The sequence below is a fragment of the Schistocerca americana genome, chromosome 2 (genome assembly GCF_021461395.2).
Source record: "Schistocerca americana isolate TAMUIC-IGC-003095 chromosome 2, iqSchAmer2.1, whole genome shotgun sequence".
NCBI lineage: Eukaryota > Metazoa > Arthropoda > Insecta > Orthoptera > Acrididae > Schistocerca > Schistocerca americana.
Window position 1 is genome coordinate 448744183 of NC_060120.1, and position 23641 is coordinate 448767823.

Sequence of the window (23641 nt, forward strand, 5' to 3'; positions counted from 1 at the left end):
CTATCGACTTCGAGCCGTTCAGCTGTTCGTCCACGATCATAAGCACTCAAATGATGTCTTGCAGACATGTTGCCGTACCATACGGAATGTCACACTAATCTGTTCCACAACAACCTCCTTCAAACACCGTACTGCATGAACTGTGCGTGCTCAGGCCTCGCTGCGGTTAACACGTCCCGCCCTCTACGTTTCTTTAACTGTCATTGGTCTTTTGTTAGGTAGCAAGTGTAAGTTGTACCTTAGCAGTTGTCAAGCAATGTATTACAGTTATGAGTCACAAAATTTTTTGTATATCAAATAGACTATTATCTACCTCGAACAGTGGGAAAGTTTTACTGCAACCATATCCAACTTGTTTTAAGATGGTGACAGAAATTTCAGCTTATGAGTCTGTCCCAAAACATTGTTGATGCGGGGCGGGTTAGAGGAAATTTTTACTCACAAGCGACATTAACTGGCGCCCACGCTCTTCCATTTTTCAGCATAAGCAACGTATCAACTGAAGGGCGCCCCTTTCTTTCTGTCCCCCATATATTAGCTGCCGTTCTTTGGTAAAACCTTTAAAAACAAAGCCAAAACTACTGGTCGTGGGAATTGTTCGTTTTCGCTGTTAATTATGAGGCACCCGTGTGCAAATTCTGTACTGACGGCGCCTCTGGCGCCCCAAGGAGCCTCTTGTACCGATAGGGTCTTAAACCTTTACAGGTGAAAGTGATTCTTTCAGACAACCTCCCTCCTCCAGTCCTTCCAAAACACACACACAAACACACACACACACACACACATACACACGTCCCTCATGGGCTTAAAGGCAATTGATCTAAAAGTGATATTTCCGAATTATTATCTCTTAATAATATTTTCTCTCAGCTGAACAATTTGATGTATTATTTATCAAATAATACCAGCTGGAAGTCTACTTTTTATTATTTCAAAGTCAATAGTGCAAACATAATAAAAGCCAATCGTTCTGCATTGACTTGCTTAATTATTTTCCTGTAAGTATTCTATCTAGAAGGCTGAGATTTTCAGTTATTTATTCTTTGATTTCACGTTCATGTTCAGAGGTAACCAGAAATGCCGGCGTTCCTCCTGCATCTATGGTCGGAATCACGAACGATGACGGTCCAGCCTAGGCTTGTTCTGCTCATCTACGTCACCCATTACGCATTCTCCGACAACCAATGAGCGTTCAGTAATGTTCTCAGCACTCTGCTGTGACTGTCGTAGCCAATGTGAGCATGAAACGTGATCGTAGTGAGTTATTTAGTGAACTTTTATTTCACTTGTTGCGAGTTGTAATGCCTGATGGTGACGGTAAGCGACGAATTCTGCACGTGCAAGCGAGAGACATAATTTGCAGTATACACGCTTTCTTCAAGCGCAGAGCACGTGTATGTGCTTACCGCAACCGTTGCTTGGAACCGGCAACAATGCAAACCTTGTCAGTGTCTCGAGCTGCGCGAACCGCCATCGTTCATGTATCGGACTATAGTGCTCTGTAAGTGCTGAACTATAAAGATAGTAAACACTAAATGGTAAGGAAAGATTTACAGATAAAAACGTTGATAAACTCTACCATTGTCGAATGGCAATAATATACAACCAGTATGACCTACAAGAAATGAAAAGAACAGTATGGCCTACATTCTTCCACAAATCGTCGTCCACTGGTGATATCCTGATGTATTATCTATGTCCACCGGGTGCTGATTCACAGTGCAAGCACTGCAAGGCTTAGGCAGCAGGCACAGATGAACAATTCAGGCACAAAAACAGCATACTATCTGTCATTCTGACCTTCTTCCCAAATGGTTCCAAGATCGAAAGCAAAACCCGAATGAGTCACTTAGTAATGTCATTTGGACCTGCATACCAAAAAAAATCTATTTGTAGGAATGAAAACACTGAATCTGGGCGTTGTGATGCTGTGATAACTTTTAATGAGCTAAAGAAGCAAGAGACGAGAAAAGAAGGAAGCGGCTAGCCTTGCTGGATGATCAAGAAGAGGATACAGACAACGGTGATTATGGGTCTGGCTGTTTGTAGGAGCTGCCACGCCTCCATCTGCGAGTTGATGTCATCCAAAACTTTGAACTAGATCTCTGGAAATGACTTTTTAAAAGAATATTTGACTCATTAGTGGTAGGGTACTGGGGCTCCTGGTGCAAATTTGATATCAAATTGAATGTAAATTAATTAAATTGATGAATTAATTACCGCCTTCCCTGGATGATGTGATGTGTGTTTCTCGGCTGGCATACAGGTTCCCGTCCCTTCCCCATCCCCATCTCCCCCCCCCCCCCCCCCCCCCCCCAGGAAGTGGCGAGAAATTAAAATGGCAGTGCCCTTTCTGGGACGCGAACCCTGATACTTCTGTACAGAAAGCGCAAGTGAAGCCCCCAACACATGGTAACTGAACAGCTGCAGGAGAGAAAGATTAGGTTAGTGTACTTTATTTATTTTGGTTGGGAAACTGAAGTAAAGATCGGTCCTAATTATGTAATTAATCATAAAGATCTGTACTAATTACTCAACTGTATGCATAACGCTACAAAGGAGTGCCTAAAATCGCAATACAGATCAAAAATTGAGAATGTCATACAACTGGTGATATCCTAATGGGAAAACAATCCTAATGGGAAAACATTCGAAAATAGTGGCAGACATACTCAAAGTCTCCCCTTCACCTATAAGCTGGCAGGAAAAAGGGTGGGGTGTAAGCTACTATCTTTATTTTCTTTTGACGGGAAATATGTTCAGCTGAAGATACGCTGGTGTTGGACACAGAGGTGTTTAATACGTGATTACCTGTAAGCACACAGCTGGGAACTGTATCTATCGCTGTTTGACTTCAGAGTTCGCTACAGAAGCCTCGCCCTGCAGCCCAGGTAATCGAAGCCAGTACATGCTACTTAAATTGACGGAAAATGCTTCACTGCGCTAATTACACATCGAAATTGACGTGAAAAAAAAAAAGCTGCACTCTCTAGTGTTATGGATTTTGCTATTCACACACATTTAATCAAATATAACAAATTCAAAATGGTTCAAATGGCTCTGAGCACTATGGGACTCAACTTCTGAGGTCATTAGTCCCTTTAATGAAATAATAAAAAAAATTATTTATTTATTATGTAAAAAAAATAAAATGAATGGATTTGAAAATGAAAATGGGGAAGAAATGTTGCTTTAAATATTTTTGTTATTCGCTCTTTCAGTACGAACTTTGTTGTAGAACCCCTTATTTACGTGTGGTAATAAAAATTCATTTAGACAGAATTAAGCACATTTAAAATTACGTGAACCTTAGCAACCCTCTCATGCTGATAAATTCATACTAACTGATTAATAACATTTATTTGAAAATTGTATAAATTAAATATTTTTTACGTATTTCGGCCTTGGCACACATTTTCTAAATGCAGTGGTTTTTTTAAATATTTACTGAATTCTTTCCCGGCGTTAGCTATGGAACACAAGACTGTCTCTGTTAGCATAAAATGGTTAAATATTGCCAAGCCGACCTGAACGTTTAATTATCATTGACAAAACACACTTCACTATACGTTTAAGTTATTTGCTTTAGAAATTGAAAGAACCAACAGATTAACAACTTCAACGTTAATTATCCGCATATGAATGCATAAATGTAGAACCAGTAATAAATTCCGTCAGCCTCAGGATCGCTGTAAAAGAAAAATATTTCGTAATTCACTGCTAATTTTATCTGCTCCCGATTTACGGGTTTGGTTAATTTTTTAGCGTAACAATTTTTTAAATGTGCCGCCGCTGCAAATCGTTCAGTCGCGGCACAGCCCAACAACACCAACGATAATCGCTAAAAATGCTGAAAATTCTTTAAAGAAATATTATAGATGACATGGGCAAGCTAATTTACATGAGTAATACACAATTTTGATAAATTATCATGTATTTAGACCACAACAATAATTAAACTTACATTACTTTGTAATTTCTCCTCTAATGGCGGCTAAAGATAGATACAGACAAAAGAAGTCAACTCATTCATAAAATGCTACGTCACAGGTTCCTCTCTCTCTCAGCTCTCGAGGAAGACGACAAAGAATGCACGTTGTGTATACCTATTTATACTCTTGCTGATTGTTAATGTCTCTTTGTAATCTAACAACATTATTTTCCTCTGTGGCTGTATTTTACATTTTTTATCGCAGATATTAACATATTTCGTAATTACATTATGAGTATTTAAATATTACAATCATAAATACATCGAGAATGTTATTACAGAAAATATTACAATAATAACGAATGTCCTTTATACAAAATTAAATAATATTTTTTTGTTAAACAATTACAGTACATACGAATTGCTTCATAGTCGTACATAGTACAATTAAATGTCATTTCATTTTATTAATAGTGTGTGTGCTGCCAGGGAACGTTACATCCCCTAGAACTTAGAACTTGTTAAACCTAACTAACCTAAGGACATCACACACATCCATGCCCGAGGCAGGATTCGAACCTGCGACCGTAGCGGTCTCGCGGTTCCAGACTGCAGCGCCTAGAACCGCACGGCCCAAATATAACAGTAATGATGATAATGTCTGGCAATGTTTGCCGACAAGATAAAGATGCAACCTACAACACTAGAATGCGCACTCACGGCAGTTCTGCTTTGCCGTTTTTGGTACGACTTGGAAAGAGATTGTGTTCAGGAGATAATAAGGTTTGATTACGCGAAGGTCGATTCATGGTTGACCTTCGACCCGGATTGCCTTCACGCAATCAGAATCTTCGAAAAAATACCTAAGGGACCTGTTTGAATAATTAAAAAAATGGAAATGAATGCAAAACAGTGACATTTTGTAAAAAGTTATCAGATTGGAAATTGTACACATTAATGCCATCCCGAATACAATCGAGATACCGCGATGAAGACCGAACCTGTAACAGAGCTTACATACATTGAAAAATCGTGGCGAGTTTAAAGAAAAGAATAAGCAGAGATTTTCTGTCAAGTGAAGCATCAACAAAGGCGTTAAACTAATAGACATTAACAAATATACAATCAATACAAAACTTACATTTTTATGTTTCTCTCATACATGGAGCAGTCCAACAATCGCTGCTTTTGTCTGTCCGAGATTTCTTAAAATTTAATGTTCTGGCATGCGCATAAGTACTTTTTAGCGTCACACGGTTCACCGAAGCGTTTTGCTTGGTGATTTACATGATTTTTTACACTAAATAAAATATAACTTGTAGCGGTGCTACACAACACGTCTTAACAAGTCAGCAACCAAACGTAGAAAGGTAATGAAGTCTCTAGAACATTTCTTAAAAAATGATGGATTGTCCTTTCAAATGTTTCGCAGCTTATTGCTATCGAGCGCTGTGGCAATGATTTAAATATCTGCGCCCAGCGTGCCATGTTTTTTATTTGAAATACTTTAACGCTGGAGGCGCGTCTTGGTGTAAGCGCACATTATAAAGTATTTCGTCTCTTTACACATCCGCTGAGATGCTTAATACCTTTACGATCTACAGCCCAATAATAGTACAACTCGTAATGAACGGATCATAATGTAACGCCTGTACTGGGGAAAATAGTCATCCCAAAAGATTGCAAATGGGCGGAAATTGAACGTGCATTCTCCTCGATGTACAGGCGAGCACTAGCTAAATTGCACTCACTTCTACGTCCCCTCATCCCTGCCCGTCCCTCCCTCGCTCCATCTAGGGTGGGGACCGAGGCCCACGAGAAAGACAGGCCGCGGCGCGTACGTTACGAAGGTTGTCCTGAACTCGCTCGCTCGCTCACTCAGCTCAGCAGACAAAATGCGTTTCTAAATCTGTTGACTCGCAGCTGGGCGTGGAAGTACTAACGAGAGTTGCATCTTCCACTGAAATCTGCCATTATGAAGTCTTACTGTTTAACAATACTACAGAAAAATTTAATTGAAGATCAATACTCGATATAAATGGTATAGCGGCTTCTTTATAGCATTTAGTCTCTTCTGCTTAACAGGATTCATTACACGCTGGAAGTGGTGCCTTATGCAATTGATAATAATTTTAGCAAGATTTTATTTTATTGTATGCCAGTATAACCGTAACAAATTATAAGTAGGCCCGTGGACATCCCATCATTATATGACTAATAAAAGCAAGATTCCATAATAGCGAATTCCAGTAGAATATTCAGTTTTCGTTTGTACGGACACGCCTAGTTACGAGTTAACAGGTGTAGAAACGTAGTTTGTCTGCTGATTTGAGCGAGCGAGCGAGCGAGCGCAGGACTACCTTCGTGACGTACGCGCCGCGGCCTGTCTTTCTCGTAGGCCTCGGTGGGGACACAGACCTTTTAAAATGGCGAACTGCTACAGAGCTCCTTGCAGGTTTTCTGCAGCCTACAGCCCTTCTGTCGGCAGAGGAGCAGACCAGTGGCACCCAGCCGGTCCTTCGCCAGTGCAAAAGGATATAAAGCCAAGTAAACAAGAGATAAATCCGTCTTCATAATGCCTCCTCCCCCCCCCCCCCCCCGCCCTCCCAGTGTCCGCTGTGAAAACACTGCACTGTAAAAATTGTATTTAACATTGAACTATCTATTATAATCGAGCATCTATTAACAAAACTGCAACGATAGTAAATCTCTTTCCACGAAAATAGTCACAGTCCATTTTCTTTTAGTTTTATGAGCAAAGTATAGTTTTTACATTCGACTACTGGATACAATTCGCATCTCATTATTTCGCAACATCCACTGAAGTGTACCGCCGCCGATTACAGATGAACAAAAGTGAGAGGTCAGGTTATATACCCCCTACACACATCCACCCTGCGTAAAATCAGGAAAAAAAACTTCCACTATATTGCTGCAAAAACTACCTCTCACCACAGGATGTCCTCATTATTTCGAAACCGTTATCAAGAGTAGAGAAATAGTGAGAATTTAAACTCAAAAGAAAAAAACATCTATGTTAAGCAATTTCTTTCAGCTTGGTGGTCAAATTACACTACCTGAGAGCATCTCTCGCGTTCAAATCAGTGTCTGTAAATAAAATATCATGCACATATTTATTAGATACATTTCAGACTTTTTACACCAGCCTTTACGAAACAAATCGTGAAAGCCTGTCTTGTAACAATTCCTCCTATAAGATCTTCTTGCGTCTCCCCCCCCCCCCTCTCTCTCTCTCTCTCTCTCTCTCTCTCTCTCTCTCTCTCTCTCTCTCTCTCTCTCCCTCTCTTTCTTTACATCGAAATTAAATACCGTGTGCGGGCTTACATTTGACATTTTTGATCCACAAACCAGTCTCAGGACTGAAGGCCACAACAACAACAACAACAACAACTCCCCTCTACCGAGATGCATGTAAAATTTCCATCATACATCAGACATTCAGTCGCAAAAGCAGCCAATTCTTGCGCTAAAGTTTTGTAAGCAATGTAATAATCACAGCCTGTTTCACACAATCTATTCACGTGTCGAGAAAAATCACTTGTCATTTCTAGTTTCCACAACGAGGTATAATTCAAATTGTGTCTACTTTATGACTAGAGGCTATGAAGTATGAAATAACACAGAACTTGCGGTAACACCTATTTTTAAACTCGCAAACGTGGCGATAATAATAAAAACAGTCATAGAATGAAATTTTGACTCTACAGCGGAGTGTGCGCTGATATGAAACTTCCTGGCAGATTAAAACTGTGTGCCGGACCGAGACTCGAACTCGGGACCTATGCCTTTCGCGGGCAAGCGCTCTACCGACTGAGCTACCCAAGCACGACACACGCCCCTCCCCACAGCTTCAATTCCGCCAGTACCTCGTCTCCTACCTTCCAAACACAATTTTAATCTGCCAGGAAGTTTCATATCAGCACGCACTCCGCTGCAGAGTGGAAATCTCATTCTGGAAACATCCCGCAGGCTGTGGCTAAGCCGTGCCTCCGCAATATCCTTTCTTTCAGGAGTGCTAGTTCTGCAAGGTTCGCAGGAGAGCTTCTATAAAGTTTGGAAGGTAGGATACGAGATACTGGCAGAAGTAAAGCTGTGAGGACGGGGCATGAGTCGTGCTTGGGTAGCTCAGTTGATAGAGCACTTGCCCGCGAAAGGCAAAGATCCCGAGTTCGAGTCTCGGTCCGGCACACAGTTTTAATCTGCCAGGAAGTTTCAAAAACAGTCATGATTCCACGAGAATAGATACAGTCGATTTGTTTAGATTCATGGGCAATATCGGTATAGTTTTGAGAGAAGTATTTGCATCCAACTTACACAGTTATACCACCCCTCGTAATAGAATCTCCTATGAAGTTTTACCATCTCTCTCTCTCTCTCTCTCTCTCTCTCTCTCTCTCTCTCTCTCTTCCGATATATCGATAAACAAATACCATCTCCATGTTGACATCGAGCATATTACATATACATGTATCGCTCCATTGGAGTAGATACTCAGTGCTCAAAGTCGCTTGCACAGATCTGCGTAAAGTATTGACGACTGTGCTGGAGGAGGAAAAATAAAATGATCGTATGGCATTTGTTGGCCGGGATATCCCCGTCGGGATTCGGCCGCCGTGTTGCAAGTCTATTTAGTTGACGCCACTTCGGGGACTTGCGTATCAGTGATGATGAAGGGCACACAACAGCCAGTCCCCTGCCGGGAAGCGAATCCGGGCCCCATAACGTAGTACGCGGTAGCGCAACCGCTGAGCTACGGAGGCGGACTATTGGAGGAAGACCATATGTAACAAACTATCAGTGACAAGAGAGGGTTTCTGTGTTGTTTCTTAATAAACTGTTTATACATTGTTTTCTTTTTTCGGCTGTTACACATATAATCACTGTATGACTACAGCTTTCTACGCCACCGTAATCTTTGTTTTTCTACCATGACATCGAGGTCTGTGTCAGGTGCTAAGCCGACATTAATACATTTCGATCCATTGGCTCTCATAGAAAGCTGAACGTTGCATGGTGTAAACTATGCAGCTCCCACAACACACAGGACAGTAGAAATAAAACACAGAGGTGATGTTTCGCACTGACAAAAATGTGGAAGACATCGCAACATATGGAACCTGGAAGAGTTTGCGCCATTGTAGAGCGTTTCGAACAGCTATCCAGAGCTGTGTCTAAGTCCGTACATGTGTTGCAGATGGTTTGAATAAACCAGACCTAGTCCTCCCGCTGGTGGATCGGTGGAACGGTGTCTAGAGGATGGTCTGGAATGCGGTATATCTGGGATGGGGTTTGAAGGTGGATCCACCAGCAAGAGGACTCGGTGTCGTTTCTGGCAGTCATCCGTGACACTTGCATAGACATCGACTTACAGAAAAGAGAGCAAATGCACTGCATCTGTAGAATATTTGGTTGTGAGTGACTGGGCGCATTAGAGTACAGTGCTACACCGCCAGACTAATATCCTGTTCGGTACCGTATAGAAGAATAATATTCACGAAGGACTGCCTACCTCCATCCAATGGACATGTAGCACACAAAATAATGGGATTCCGATGATTATGTACTGTCATCGTGGATCTGTAAGAGTATAAAAGGAGGTGTGGAGGTGTGATAGGGGCAGCAGAATATTGTTACGGAATATCGGTGATACAACTTACACTAAAGATGTTATGCTCTTTAGCAGGATGAATTTAAACGTGCTTTAATCCCCTAAAGAATCGTTTTGTGATGAGTTTCTCACTATTTGTGGGACTGTACCACCGTCGAAAATAACGTACAAGTGGTTGAAATCGAGACGTCGCAATTGGTAATATTTATGCATAGTCTCTATACGTATGTGTGTAGAGCTATCAGCAGTGGATGGTTGCGGTTCGAATGCATAACTTGCTAACACGTCGTCTGTAAATTTCGTTGCTGGAAGTGCGTACTCTGTAGTTACGGAGAGGGGAAACACTCACGTTCCAGGATGCTAAGTGCAGTCAGCGTATTGTCAGCTAACGAATAACTTATTACTAGGATAAAAAAAATACCCAAAATCTACGGTTTATAGATATTCTGACATGGTTATGGGGATGTGTCAGAGTTTGAAGATGTAAACAAAAAGTAGCGAAGCTCATCTGGTAAACATTAAGAGCATATAGACACAGGAAAAAAAAATCAGAAATCATCTCAGTACACAAGTCAACTCCCTGTTTCATATCCTTACTCAGTAGAGCCGATGTCAGATGAATGTGTAGAACTGTATCAGACTTTGAGTTTCCATCAAGTGCATCGCTACATGAGTCTGCAGACGAGCTCTGTAATGTGTTGTAGCAGCACACGGATTTGTTTCCAGACTACGAGTTTCCAGTCTGCACCGTTCATTGTGTCTCACCTAGGTATGAGGCGAATGCTACTATACTTTTCATGATTTTCCTATCCAAAATGCTTGCATGTGGATCATCGGGAAGGGGGAATTCTCAGGATTTTTTTAGTAGGCTGGCGTATAGGATACGCAAATATCCTTGTATAAAATCAAACAATGCATGGGTATGCCAGCAATATGCCAGCAATATGCCAACAAATGTATGGAAAAATATAAAAAATGACATAAAATCTGTAATAATTGAGGAAAACCTGGTGTAATTACGACAAAGTGATGTAAATACCTAAAACTGAAGGAAATACGACGAACTATGTCGAATCGCGAGAAAACTTCCAAAATTACGTAAACTGACTGAGAATACATAAAATTATAGAAAAAGTACAACGAAATGTGGGGAACTGTTGTGGCTGGAGGAGCGCAGACACTCAAGACGAAGAAAAGTTTAAAAATTATGCTCTAGCTGCATTCAGTAAAACTGAATGCAGCCTGTAAACTAGGTGGGTTTTTCATAACACATACTTCAACAGAGGCGACATAAGTATTACACAGAGGCCTCATATTAAAGCAGGCAAAACGTATGTATCTCAGTCCATAACTGTGTTCTCTCAGATGCAGTCGAGTATAGATACTACCGAATTACGGTTGGTTCTTACAAACAACGTTATTCCGTAAGTATTAAGGAAAAGAATCACTGCGTTTATCAGACTTAAGCCATTCCCTAGAGTGTTCTGTAGGAGAGTGGATAGATGTCATATGTACACGGTGTGATCTAAAGTTTCCGGACACCCCCAAAAACATACGTTTTTCATATTAGGTGCACTGTGCTGTCACCTACTGTCAGGTACTCCATATCAGCGACCTCAGTAGTTAGACATTGTGAGAGCAGAAAGGGGCGTTCTCCAGAACTCATGGATTTCGAACGTGATCAGGTGATTGGGTGTCACTTGTGTCATACGTCTGTACGTGGGATTTCCACACTCCTAAATATCCCTAGGTCCACTGTTTCCGGTGTGACAGTGAAGTGGAAACGTGATGGGACGCGTACAGCACAAAAGCGAACAGGCCGACCTCGTCTGTTGACTGAGAGAGACTGCCGACAGTTGAAGAGGGTCGTAATGTGTAATAGGCAGACATTTATCCAGACCATCACACAGGAATTCCAAACTGCATCAGGATCCACTGCAAGTACTATAACAATTATGCGGGAGGTGAGAAAACTTGGATTTCATGGTCGAGCGGCTGCTCATAAGCCATACATCACGTCAGTAAATCCCAAACGACGCCTCGCTTGGTGTAAGGAGTGTAAACATTGGACAAGCTGAACAGTGGAATAACGTTGTGTGGAGTGGCGAATCACGATACACAAAATGGCGATCCGATGGCAGGGTGTGGGTACGGCGAATGCTTGGTGAACGTCATCTGCCAGGGTGTGTAGTGCCAACAATAAAATTCAGGGGCGGCGGTGATATGGTGTGATAGTGTTTTTCATAGAAGGGGCTTTCACTCCTTGTTGTTTTACGTGGAACTATCACAGTAACAGGGCTACATTTGTGTTTTAAACACCTTCTTGCTTCCCACTCTTGAAGAGCAATTCGGGGATGACAACTGCATCTTTCAACACGTTCGAGCACCTGTTCATAATGCACGGCCTCTGGTGGAGTGGTTACACGACAGTAACATCCCTGTAATTGACTGGCCTGCACGGAGCCCTGACGTGAATCCTATAGAACACCTTTGGGATGTTTTGGAACGCCAACCTCGCTCCAGGCCTCACCAACCTACATCGATACCTCTCCTCAGTGCAACACTCTGTGAAGAAGAATGGGCTGCCATTTCCCAAGAAACCTTCCAGCACCTGACTGAACGTATGCCTGTGGGAGTGGAAGCTGTCATCAAGGGTAAGGGTGGGCCAACACCATTTTGAATTCTAGCATTACCGGTGGAGGGCGCCACGAACTTGTAAGTCATTTTCAGCTAGGTGTCCGGATACCTTCGATCACATAATGTATCATCGTTATTAGTGTGACGGGGATACACCTGAGACGTGTGGTTTTAGGAGGAAATTGCTATATTAACCTACACATAAGCGGAACTACCTTACACCAGACCAGAACTTCTTTGTGCAAGAGGAATACTACAAGAGCTGCGGTGATGCTACTGTGCACAGCAGTAACACTGTTCCATCTCCTTTAGCTACTAATCGTGGTGCCTACTCCCTCGTAAGACGTTTCTGCTTCTTTGTGTGCAATTTGTGCAGCAGAAAGCTGATGGCACCTCAGTGTATCAGCTATCGAAAATATTCATGTCTCTTTTTCGTCGGTTTGGTTTCTAGTGAGATTGAGCTCCACCCATGAAAACTGATACTACTACTACTAATGATAAGCACGACTGATGCAGTAAGTGTGATTGAGGACACATGCGTTTCCGACCTAATAAACGTATAAAATCCATTAATTTCCTAAGAGACTGAACAGCAGTTTCCTGACTTTGAGCAGGAGTCTACAGTGATGATGCCTTCCCAGGACATCAGAATAGAGTAGAAGGAAGTAGTTTTATCATTTTAAAGTTTGTCACCGTAGCGATAGGGGAAGAAAACTTGTGGGATGGTTGTATATCTGATGTTGGACGAATATATTCTGCATTTGAGTATTAAGAGCCTCGAATTCCATACGACAAATACTTTGGAAACCATATGGCTTTAACAATGTAGCATTTTTAGGTGCAGAACTTTGTAACCATAGGAATGTGTGTTTATGCCCTACAGTCATTTCTCTCATGTTGGTACCTTCCTGGTACTTACTCCAGACAGTGGAATAATGCTTCAGAATTGACAGCACAGTTGATTTGCGTGAAATGTTTCAAACTCCGTCCCTCTGGACCGCCGTGGTGTATAAACCACAAATTTCTTCTTAACCATCTGTTACATCACTGCAAAACTCTCATGTCTACTATACACTGATAAGAGGTGCTACCCAACTCGACATGTACATATCTGGAGAGAGCTTGTGCATTGGAGTGGGTGTCATGGATAAGATTGGTGCTGCAGGGAGGACTGGTTAAGGTCAATGTGGGAGGGATTTGTCAATCTCCGACTTCATCCTACGAATGCGAGAATACTCTGTGACGCCCATCCACACATGGAAATTTACGATTATACCAATATACTCTGTGACACCCATCCATACAGGGAAAGATGGCCAGTCGTAACCATAAATTCTGCACTATGATCAATGCGCTGGAAATACATAGATGATCTAATTGCATCGAAATAGGACATTTTGTGGTATACTTTGGTGTATATGGCCAAGTGGACGTACTGCACAGTCATCTATCTGCATTTGCAATCTAGTATATTGTATCTGCAAAGTACTAGAGGGCTGATTTAGCGATGATACAGAAATTGGGAAGGATTCTACAACTAGTTTATGTTGATGTATATGCCCAAATGGACGACTGCATAGTCATCTATCTGCATTTTCAATCTATTGAATGGTACTTGGAAAGTAGTGGTGGAGTGATTCAGCAATGATACAAAAATTGGGAATGATTTTGCTGTGTCACTGGCTGGTGTTGAAATTACAGAACAAATGGTAAAATTGCTAAAATTGATCATGCTGTCAACTGCAGTGCGTATTACAGTACGTTGTCTCATATCAGTGTTGTCTTTCCCATCCCATCCATCCACTGGTACGCTGTTGATTACCACATAATGACTGACTGAAATCACGTGGTTGAGGTAGAGAGAGCCTTGGCGGAACACTGGATATCTGCTACTTGTCACTGGAGAGCATGGGATTAAATTTGGAGGTCATCACCTTCAGACAGTTATTTGAAAACATTCCTCAGTGCTACCGACTCATCCTATTTCCATATGCTGTGACGTTATCTTCATGTTTTGTTTTTTGTCACCAGTAAGATAACAGTACTTCTTTTTATTTCTGCATACTCGTGCTTGTTGTGAACAGCACCTTCTGGCGATGGTCATTACTGGAACAGTGATCATGTACATGACTGTGAAGTGACGAAACAATGCTCTTCGAAATGAAACATGGGGACATACGCTGCCCCGTCACTGTGAAAAATGAGATTAAATGTATAGGTCTGCACCTTTGGATAGCCGTTGGAAATGCTCTACAATGCCGCAAACTCTTCCAGGGTCCATATGTTACGATGTCTTCCATATTTTTGTCAGTGCGAAACATCACCTCTGTGTTTTTTTTCTACTGACCTGTGTGTTGTGGGAGCTGCATAGTTTACACCATGTGATGTTCAACATTCTTTGAGAACCAATGGACCGAAATGTATTAATGTCGATTTAGCACCTGACACAGACCTTGAAGTTATGGAAGAAAAACAAAGATTATGGCAGTGTACAAAGCTGTAGTCATACACTGCTTGGATGTGTTACAGCCAAAAAACAATATATTAAACTGCTTATGAAGGAACAATACAGAAACCCTCTCTTGTCACTGATAGTTTGTTGGATATGGTCTTCCTCCAGTACAGCTGCCAATACTTTTCACAGATCTGTGCGACTTTGAGCACTGCGTACCTGCTCCAATGGAGTGATACATCTATATGTAATACGCTCAATAACAACATGCAAATGGTATTTATTTTTCGATGTATCAGAAGAGAGAGAGAGAGACAGACGTGGTAAAATATTATAGGGGGTACTATTACATGGGATGGTATAACAGGTTAAAGTTTGGATGCAGATGGTTCTCTCAAAACTATACCGATTTTGCTCGTAAAACTAATACAAATAAGCTGTATCTATTCCCGTAAAACCACGACTGTTTTTTTTAATTATCGTCACATTTGCGTACTTAAAAATAGGTGCAACCGCAAGTTCTGTGTTATTTCATACTTTATAACCTCTAATTATAAAGTAGACACCACTTGAATTATAGCTCATTGTGGAAACTAAACATGTGAATAGATTGTGTGAAACAGGCTATGATGATCAAAGAGCTTACGGAACTATAGCGCAAGACTCTGCTGTTATTGCGTCTGAATGCCTGATGTATGATAGAAATTTTACCTGCAGCTCGGTACAGGGGAGTTATGGATCAGGATAAAAACTGTCAAATGTAAGCCCACACACGGTATTTCATTTCGATGCAGCGGAAGAGAGAGAGAGAGAGAGAGAGAGAGAGAGAGAGAGAGAGAGACGCAATAAGATCTTATAGGAGGTTTTGTTACAAGACAGGCTTTCACGATTTGTTTCGTAAACGTAATATACCTTCGCATTGGTAAAACAGAACCTCCCATAGTGTACAAAACAGGAATGTCCTCTTGAATTGTAATTTGTTGATGTCAAACGTAAAATGATTGTGTTTTTCCGACATGTGAGAAAATGCGTGAATGATTGTATTCTGTAATGTTATTTCACGTGTCTGAAATACTTGTAATACACATGTGCATGACATTTTATTTACAGACACTGATTTGAACGTGAGAGACGCTCTCAGGGCGTGTGATTTGTTTATCAAGCTTTGGAGTTTAAATTCTCGCGTTTTCTTTACTCCAATGACAGTTTCGAAACAAGGAGAACATTCTGTGGTGATTGGTAGTTTTCACAGCAAAATAGTGGAAGTTTTCCCCCAAATTTTAGAGGGTGTATAACCTGATCTCTAAATTTTGTTCATCTGTAATCGGTGGCAGTGCATTTCATTGGATGTCGCAAAATGAGATGCGAAATGTACCTTGCAGTCAAATGTAAAAACTATACCGTCTTTGGTCACAAAATGGCATCCCACTGTTCAGCGACCTGTTGTTTGCCCCTCACAGAGGCATTATGCGGCTTTTACTCGGTACTCAGTTCGTCTTTGTGAAAACTTTTTCTGTATTGTCGTTGCATTGCAGGTACAACCTGATGCGAATGAAATTCAAATACACTATAAGTTTTCTCAGTGTCTAGAGAAGTGGTCCTAAAACTTTTTCTGCACAGGAGCCAATACTAACATTCTAGGATGGCACTTCGGACTGCATATGTACTGATCTTATTATTAATTGGTAACTACATAATTTAGTATGTTACGAGTCCCCAACAGACTAGCTATATTAAGGATGCGATATGTTGACCGCCAGCCTTCATTTACTGGTCGTTAAGAATCAACACTATTCGGAACACTTCGTGTTGTGTGTTGTCTGCTCCATATTACTGCTTCCCTCAGCGAATCCAAAGCTGTGGTAGTGTAATTGCCTTACGATGGGACCCGTTGTGTTGACTGCGTAAGCAGATGACTAATTGATTAATAAGAGTAATTGTACTTATTATTAAATGCATTATTTAATATGAGACACGACCACAAATGTTAAGTAATGTTTTGAATCTAATTTTTCTCATGCTCTTTGTTTGGTATTAAAACAGACTTAGGTTAATGTCACATTTCTTGCATATCTACTGCATTTGAAGATTAGCCTTTCTGTAATGCCCATTCACGTATTCATATTACTTCTGTCTGAAATTTTTCCATAGCAGTTGATCGATGCGAATCGTGCACACACGCTCGTGAGTTGTCAGTACTGAAACACAAACAGTAAAACATGCACCACTCGCACCCCTAAACCCACAGTGGCCACGCTGTCTATCCCTTTGCCGCTGTGGTAAGCGGCCGACTTCACCTAGCTCATGGCCAAATTCATCTACCTCATTGCTGTATTCACCAACGTCAAATAAAATTAAGCCCATCTTAAAATATTATTGTCGTTGCAAATATTTTTGTTCCTTAGTGAGCAGGAAAACTAAACTCAAGAGCTGTTAATATTAGTTGACATTTTTGGATTCGGCTGTTACTTGCTAGACGCATATTGTTATAAAATACAGCTGATAACCTCGGGCCACACTAAGATTTGATTCCGGTCGCAGTTTGACGACCACTGACAGAGCCAACTTAATTAACTGCTAACTGCTGGCCTCTGATGTGAGAAACCATAAATTGCTATAGTTGTTATCTCGGTGCACCTGCACAGCACCACAGTATTGGATCAAAATTACACCTATGGTGCGATGGTGAAAATGATTCAGTCATCATATATACTGTTTCTCAAGTCAACATCCCTTTTTCCCAACACATACTAATCGTCAGGGATGAATGAGATATCGTTAGAAAGGCTTCTTAAGCGGTTTCTGACATTACATATTGATTTTGCGCTAAAACTTATTATTTGTGGAAAATTTTAACATAAAAAGAGACTTATAACTATCATAAGCAAAAGGACAACATGTATGCCCAGCTTCATACCTATATTTTACGAAGCTAAGTCATTAATCACGGATAAGACACTCCCTTTTCGTGTTATCTTATTACAAATACAATTTTATTTGTTTTAAATTACTTATTTACTGGATAATTTGTGTACAGAATTGTCATTGATAATAACCTGCGGTAATCCGTTGTCTCTGCCCGTTGTACAAGCTCGTACAAGCCTCAATGGAGCGCACATGATTGTTACAAAACCCAATAAATTTACAATTAATGCTCAGGAGATTGACACCGAGAAAACTGTTGCAATACCACGGATAAAATTAATACCTTCTGATCCAAACATGCGTTTTCAATTGACAAGGACACAGTTGCATACTGAAACTGCATTTGCGATCACTGTAAACAATTCGCAGGACAAACGTTTCCAAGAGCAGGTCTGTATTTACCAAATCTCGTCTTAGATATGTCAAGGATAACTGAAACTACTAACATTTTTGTATTCCTTAAAGAAAACAAAAAGTACAGAAGATTACTTTCTTACGCCAAATATCGTTTACACCGAGGTATTGTAATGCTCTATAAAGAATTTTGTTCACAATTGTATACACAGAAATGTATATACAAGGATGTATCATACATTCATGATTATTATTTCGCGTTGTTCGGTTCATTTTTCGAGATGTTTTCTCTTCATTCCGACAGCTCACTTTTCTCAGCGACTAACTTATTCCAAACGATGTCATTACTTAAAACTATAAAAATACGAAACTTTCGCGCGGGTCCCATGGTTTGTAATAATCCTACTTTTGGTAGCGATAATGTACTTGTGGTTGTCAGAAATACAGTAGATGACGTCAGAAACTGTAGCTGATGTACAGCTGCTGTGACATCCGCACAGCTGTTGTTAATCGTTATGGTGCAAAACCCTGTAATTAAAGTCAGTTGCAACAAGGCTTTGATTTATCTGTGTAAGAAGCAGGAGATTACAAATCAAAATGAAAAATACGAGCACAAGTTATGGAAATAGAACAGACCAGCACACCTATAGGCCCTACTGTCGCAGTTACGAATCCTGCCTCGGGCATGGATGTGTGTGATGTCCTTAGGTTAGTTAGGTTTAAGTACGAGGGCGGTTCAGAAAGTAACCTCCGATTGGTCACAGTGCGGGTTGTGGGGGGAGTAGCGACGCCATCTGTGCGTTCACGCACTCAACAGGTCAATCGGCATCAAGCCGTGGTCGAGTGAACGTCGTACCTGCGCTAGTTTAGTTTTTGTGGCAGTTTGAAATGTGTGCTGCAATAGAAAACCCCGCCAAATGTGAAGTGCGTGCTGTCATAAGGTTTTTTACAGCCAAAGGATATTCTGCAGCAGCTATTCATCGTGAGCTTTGTGCCGTGTACGGACCAAGAGTTATGAGTGAAGGAGTTGTCCGTGAATGGGTACGTTTATTTAAAAGTGGACGAGAAAACGTTCATGATGAAGAGAGGAGTGGTAGACCATCATTGGTGACTGACGAACTCGTTCAGACAGTTGATGCAAAAGTTCGTGAAAATCGACGTTTCTCAATGTCGGAGTTGTCTACTGGTTTTCCACAGATTTCTAAGACTCTCTTGTACGAGATAGTGACAGCAAGATTGGGTTACCGTAAGTTCTGTGCAGGATGGGTGCCCAAAATTCTTACCGACCACCACAAAACTCAAAGAATGGCCTCTGCATTAACTTTCTGTCACGTTATGAGGACGAAGGAGAACCATTGTTAAACAGAATCGTGACCGGTGACGACACCTGGATTAAGTACGTGAATCCTGAGACAAAAGAACAATCAAAGATGTGGGCACATTCAAATTCGCCTACCAAACCAAGAAAAGCCTCGCAAGATTTTTCTGCCAGAAAACTGATGGCAACGGTGTTTTGGGATGCCAAAGGGGTGTTGTTGGTTGAATTCATGGAACGTGGTACGACCATTAATCAAGACGTGTACTGTGAAACAATAAAAAAGTTACGACGGGCTATACAGAACAAACGCCGTGGTATGCTGACTTCCGGTATCGTTTTTTTGCACGATAACGCCCGTCCTCAATCTGCTCGCAGAACAACGGCCCTTCTTGAGTCCTTCAAGTGGGACGTTATCAACCATCCACCTTACAGCCCAGACCTGGCGCCAAGTGATTATCACCTCTTCATGCATTTGAAGAAATGGCTCGGGTCACAGCGGTTTGATGACGACGAAGAGCTCAAAGATGCGGTCACAGGCTGGCTCCAGGCACAAGCGGGTGATTTTTATGCAGAAGGAATTTCAAAGCTTGTGAAGAGATACGATAAGTGCCTCAATCGCTATGGAGACTATGTAGAAAAATAGTGCAAAGATGTAGTTGTAAGATGTATATATTAAAATATTTTTATTTAACTTGGTGTATTTTTTTAAATCAACCGGAGGTTACTTTCTGAACGGCCCTCGTAGTTTTAAGTTCTAGGGCACTGATGACCTCAGCTGTTAAGTCCCATAGTGCTCAGAGCCATTTGAACCATTTTTGAACCCTATAAAAGTATAGAAAACAACAGAAAAAGGAAGTAAATATATACCAAATCGTAGTTAGCAGCAGTTTAGCCCAGATGTGAATGACCTCAACAGCTGAGATGAGGTCCTGAGTGGGGCAGTCAGGGCAAAATACTTACATTGCATTGTCCAGGGCAACGGCCTTGCCGCAGTGGATACACCGGTTCCCGTCAGATCACCGAAGTTAAGCGATGTCAGGCGTGGCCGGCACTTGGATGGGTGACCATCCGGGCTGTCATGCGCTGTTGCCGTTTTTCGGGCCGCACTTAGCCTCCTGATGCCAATTGAGAAGCTACTCGACCGAACAGTAGCGGGTCCAGTCAAAGAAAACCATCATAACGACTGGGAGAGCGGTGTGCTGGCCACACGCCTCTCCTATACGCATTCTCACTTGAGGATGACACGGCGGTCGGATGGTACCGATGGGCACTCCGAAGACGGAGTGCTATTGCATTGTCCAAACCTCATCACAGTTGCACAGGTTCGATAGTACCGGGAATCCCCATTTTTGGAGATTTTCTTTGGATCTTGTTCTTGCCTGCTGTCTGTTAAGAGATTTCTCAGACTTCCTGGTTTCCACAATGATGAGAGGTTATATCTTCTGATGGTTCTATCCAGGGCTGATTATTTGGCCTTGGGAACATCTCCCCCTAAGGCTGTGTTTAGCGTTTGCAGTTCTAGTTACTCTACGAGACATATCATTCACTCGTTGTACTGGAGTTACAGCGTGCATTTGAGAACTTTCGCGCGCAGTTAAACGGTGTAGCATTATCCTGAGGTACCACTAAAAAGAGCGCAAAGGGCGCCAAGTGTAGAAACCAGACATGAATAAAAAACGTCTCCCGTTTCAAACCTGAATTTAAAATAAAGGCCTCTTCCTGGGTACCTCAATGTAGTATCCTATGACTACAATATGAATGAGTCAATGAACCACAACTGGTATCAGTCAACTTGCACAAACATTTGGATGCAACAGTTTTAGGGGATATGATATGGAGTGATCACATAGGCTCAGTTATAGGTAAAGCAAGCTGTAGACTTAAGTTCATTGGTAGGATACTGGGCAAGTGCCGTCGGCCTACAATGGGATTGCATACAAAACCCTAGTGCGATGCATCCTAGAATACTGCTTAAATAGGACAACCAGAAGATTTTTAATCTGCTCAAAGTAAAACAGCACGAATGATCACAGACACTGCTTGACAAAACAAGTGATGCATGCAGAAGACATGGGCGAATGTCAATGTAGCTACGTACACGTACACTTCTCTCTGCGGCAGGTAGAATGGCCACCAGAGTGCTTTGGTGGTGTTCATGTTTAGTATTGTTCCCAGACTTGGTTACTGATTTCTCTTATTTTATAATGTTGATCATTTCTCCCTATGTAGGTGAGTGCCAACAAAATATTTGCAGTCTGGGGAGAAAGTTGGTAGTTGAAATTTCATGAGAAGTCCCTAATGACTGCCACCCCGATTCGTGTATCATATCCGTTCGTTCTCTCCCATTTTTCGCGATAATACAAAGCAAGCTGCCCTTTCAATTTCTTCGGTGTCCTCCGTCAATCCTATGTGAAGTGGATCCCAGACCGCACAGCATTACTCCAGAAGAGGGGGGACTAGCACAATGTAAGCAGTCTTTTTTATGTACATAAAGGACCAGCTACAACAGGTGTTGAGCAGCTTGCCTCAGAATAGGTTACGACGGCTTTATGGTACCCTTTCTCAAGAAATCAGCGCATACATCCACCCCAGAGTGGGTGCAACGTCATTGTGACAGGCGATTATTTGTAAATTTGACTCCATTTTGTAGTCTCTGATATAACATGACGTATCCTCTCAAGCGTGAAACTAGATTTCGTTTCCTCCTCTCCTTCCGGATGCTTCTAGTAGAGGACTCTGGGAAGATGTTACAGCAAATACATATCGCCATGTGTGAACCGCGAAGATGGTATTAGGGTAATTACAGCGCCCCACGTGCCACTGGAATGCTACTATACCCTAAATGCGGTACTGTGGGTTGTACCCTCTACCATGCACTTCACAGGGAACATAGATTTGGCTGCATATATAGATAAGTTCTCTGACTATAAGGATCTAACTGGGGAGAGGGTAGTATTCTGTTTGTGAAGTAAAACCTTCTTGTCCCTGTTCATGAAAATATCACTGCAAACCCAATCGTTCTGGGTATATGCAACTTAATGCTGATCATGTAACTTACTGAAAATACAAACTCATACAAATATGAAGCGACAGAGATGCTGCAGGGCTTAGAACACTGTACTAGCATTTACGAAGAGTAGGACTCAAATTCCCGTCTGGTCATACAGATTTTGGTTTGCCGTGGTTTTTCCAAATCAACTGAGCAGATTGTGGAATGGTTGCTACGAAATGAACATGACCGATTACCTTCCCCTGTGAATCCAATTCGAGCTTGAGCTGGGAATAAGTACACGTTTTAAAACTGTTACCAACCAATAAATTGATGATATATTTTTTTTAAATTTTATTGTCTCTTGCTGGTACTGGTTTCAGACACTTTGTTCGACATTAGATGTTCGAAATCAGTGTAGGTAAGAAATAATAAAACGCATGAAAATATGTTATCAGATTAGTGGTTAATACTTATTTTAATGCCTACCTTACCATAAAATCACGCTGCACTCTCGAAATGTGACTTAACCTCGTCATCGATTGGACGGTAAGGTTTAGACTTTTATCCTGTCTTCCAAACGCCTGTAAAGGCCCACTGTGGCAGTGCTGCAGTGTTAGTGGGTGCTGAATTTGCCCAACATGCCCTGAAGAGCCAAAACATTGTGGCCACCTGATTAGTAGCGTCTTGGTGCGCCTTCGGAACGCGATACAGCATGAATTCGACAACTCCTTTGTATGTTTCTGGACGTACGTCGTAACAGATGTCTACGACCAGCTTACGCAGTTCGCGTAAATTACCGGCCCATGGTTTGTGGGCTGGTGCCAGAAGATGTGTTCCATCGGGCTGATATCAGGCGAATTTGATGCCCAAGACATCAAAGAGATTCTGGTCACTAGTGGCAAGATGCAATCAGTACCTCCACTATCGATGATAGTGCCACTAAAGCAGTTACTAAACACGGTTTTCCGTTATGTTGCTAAAAACGAAGAACATTTTTGTCTACAGTTATGGGTATTGCAGTTGTTTGCTCTGTATTCTTTAGATTGCTTTTACTTTACTTGTACTGTCACCTGTTTATACTGTTTTGTGGCAAAATAAACGCGGCCTTACAGAATTTCCGTTTTCTGTCATAATTTTGGACACCAATGTATTTCAGACGAGTTTAATAATTCTTAGATGCGCATTTAAGTGCATGCAAGCTGTCGACAGCACAGGACAAAGTGAAGACTTTTACCGACTAACTTTTATATTACGTACTGATTTCCTGTGGGCGCTGCCCGGGCCGAGCGTTGGCAAAGTGTGGCAGGCAGCTGACTACTGTGACGTCACAAGTTTGTTGCAGGGCCCGTATTTCCAACACCGACTCAAAGGAAGGCCTGGGCGCTTGTTGGTGACGTCACGTC

At 41.6% G+C, this 23641-nt stretch overlaps 1 protein-coding gene and 1 pseudogene across 10 annotated transcripts in view; both read left to right on the forward strand.

Annotated features, from left to right (window-relative positions):
• The window catches only part of LOC124596098 (probable low-specificity L-threonine aldolase 2), a 269257-nt gene that overhangs the window by 51802 nt on the left and 193814 nt on the right, over positions 1–23641 (forward strand). The window lies entirely within an intron of this gene.
• On the forward strand, positions 20221–20338 carry LOC124597048 (annotated as a pseudogene).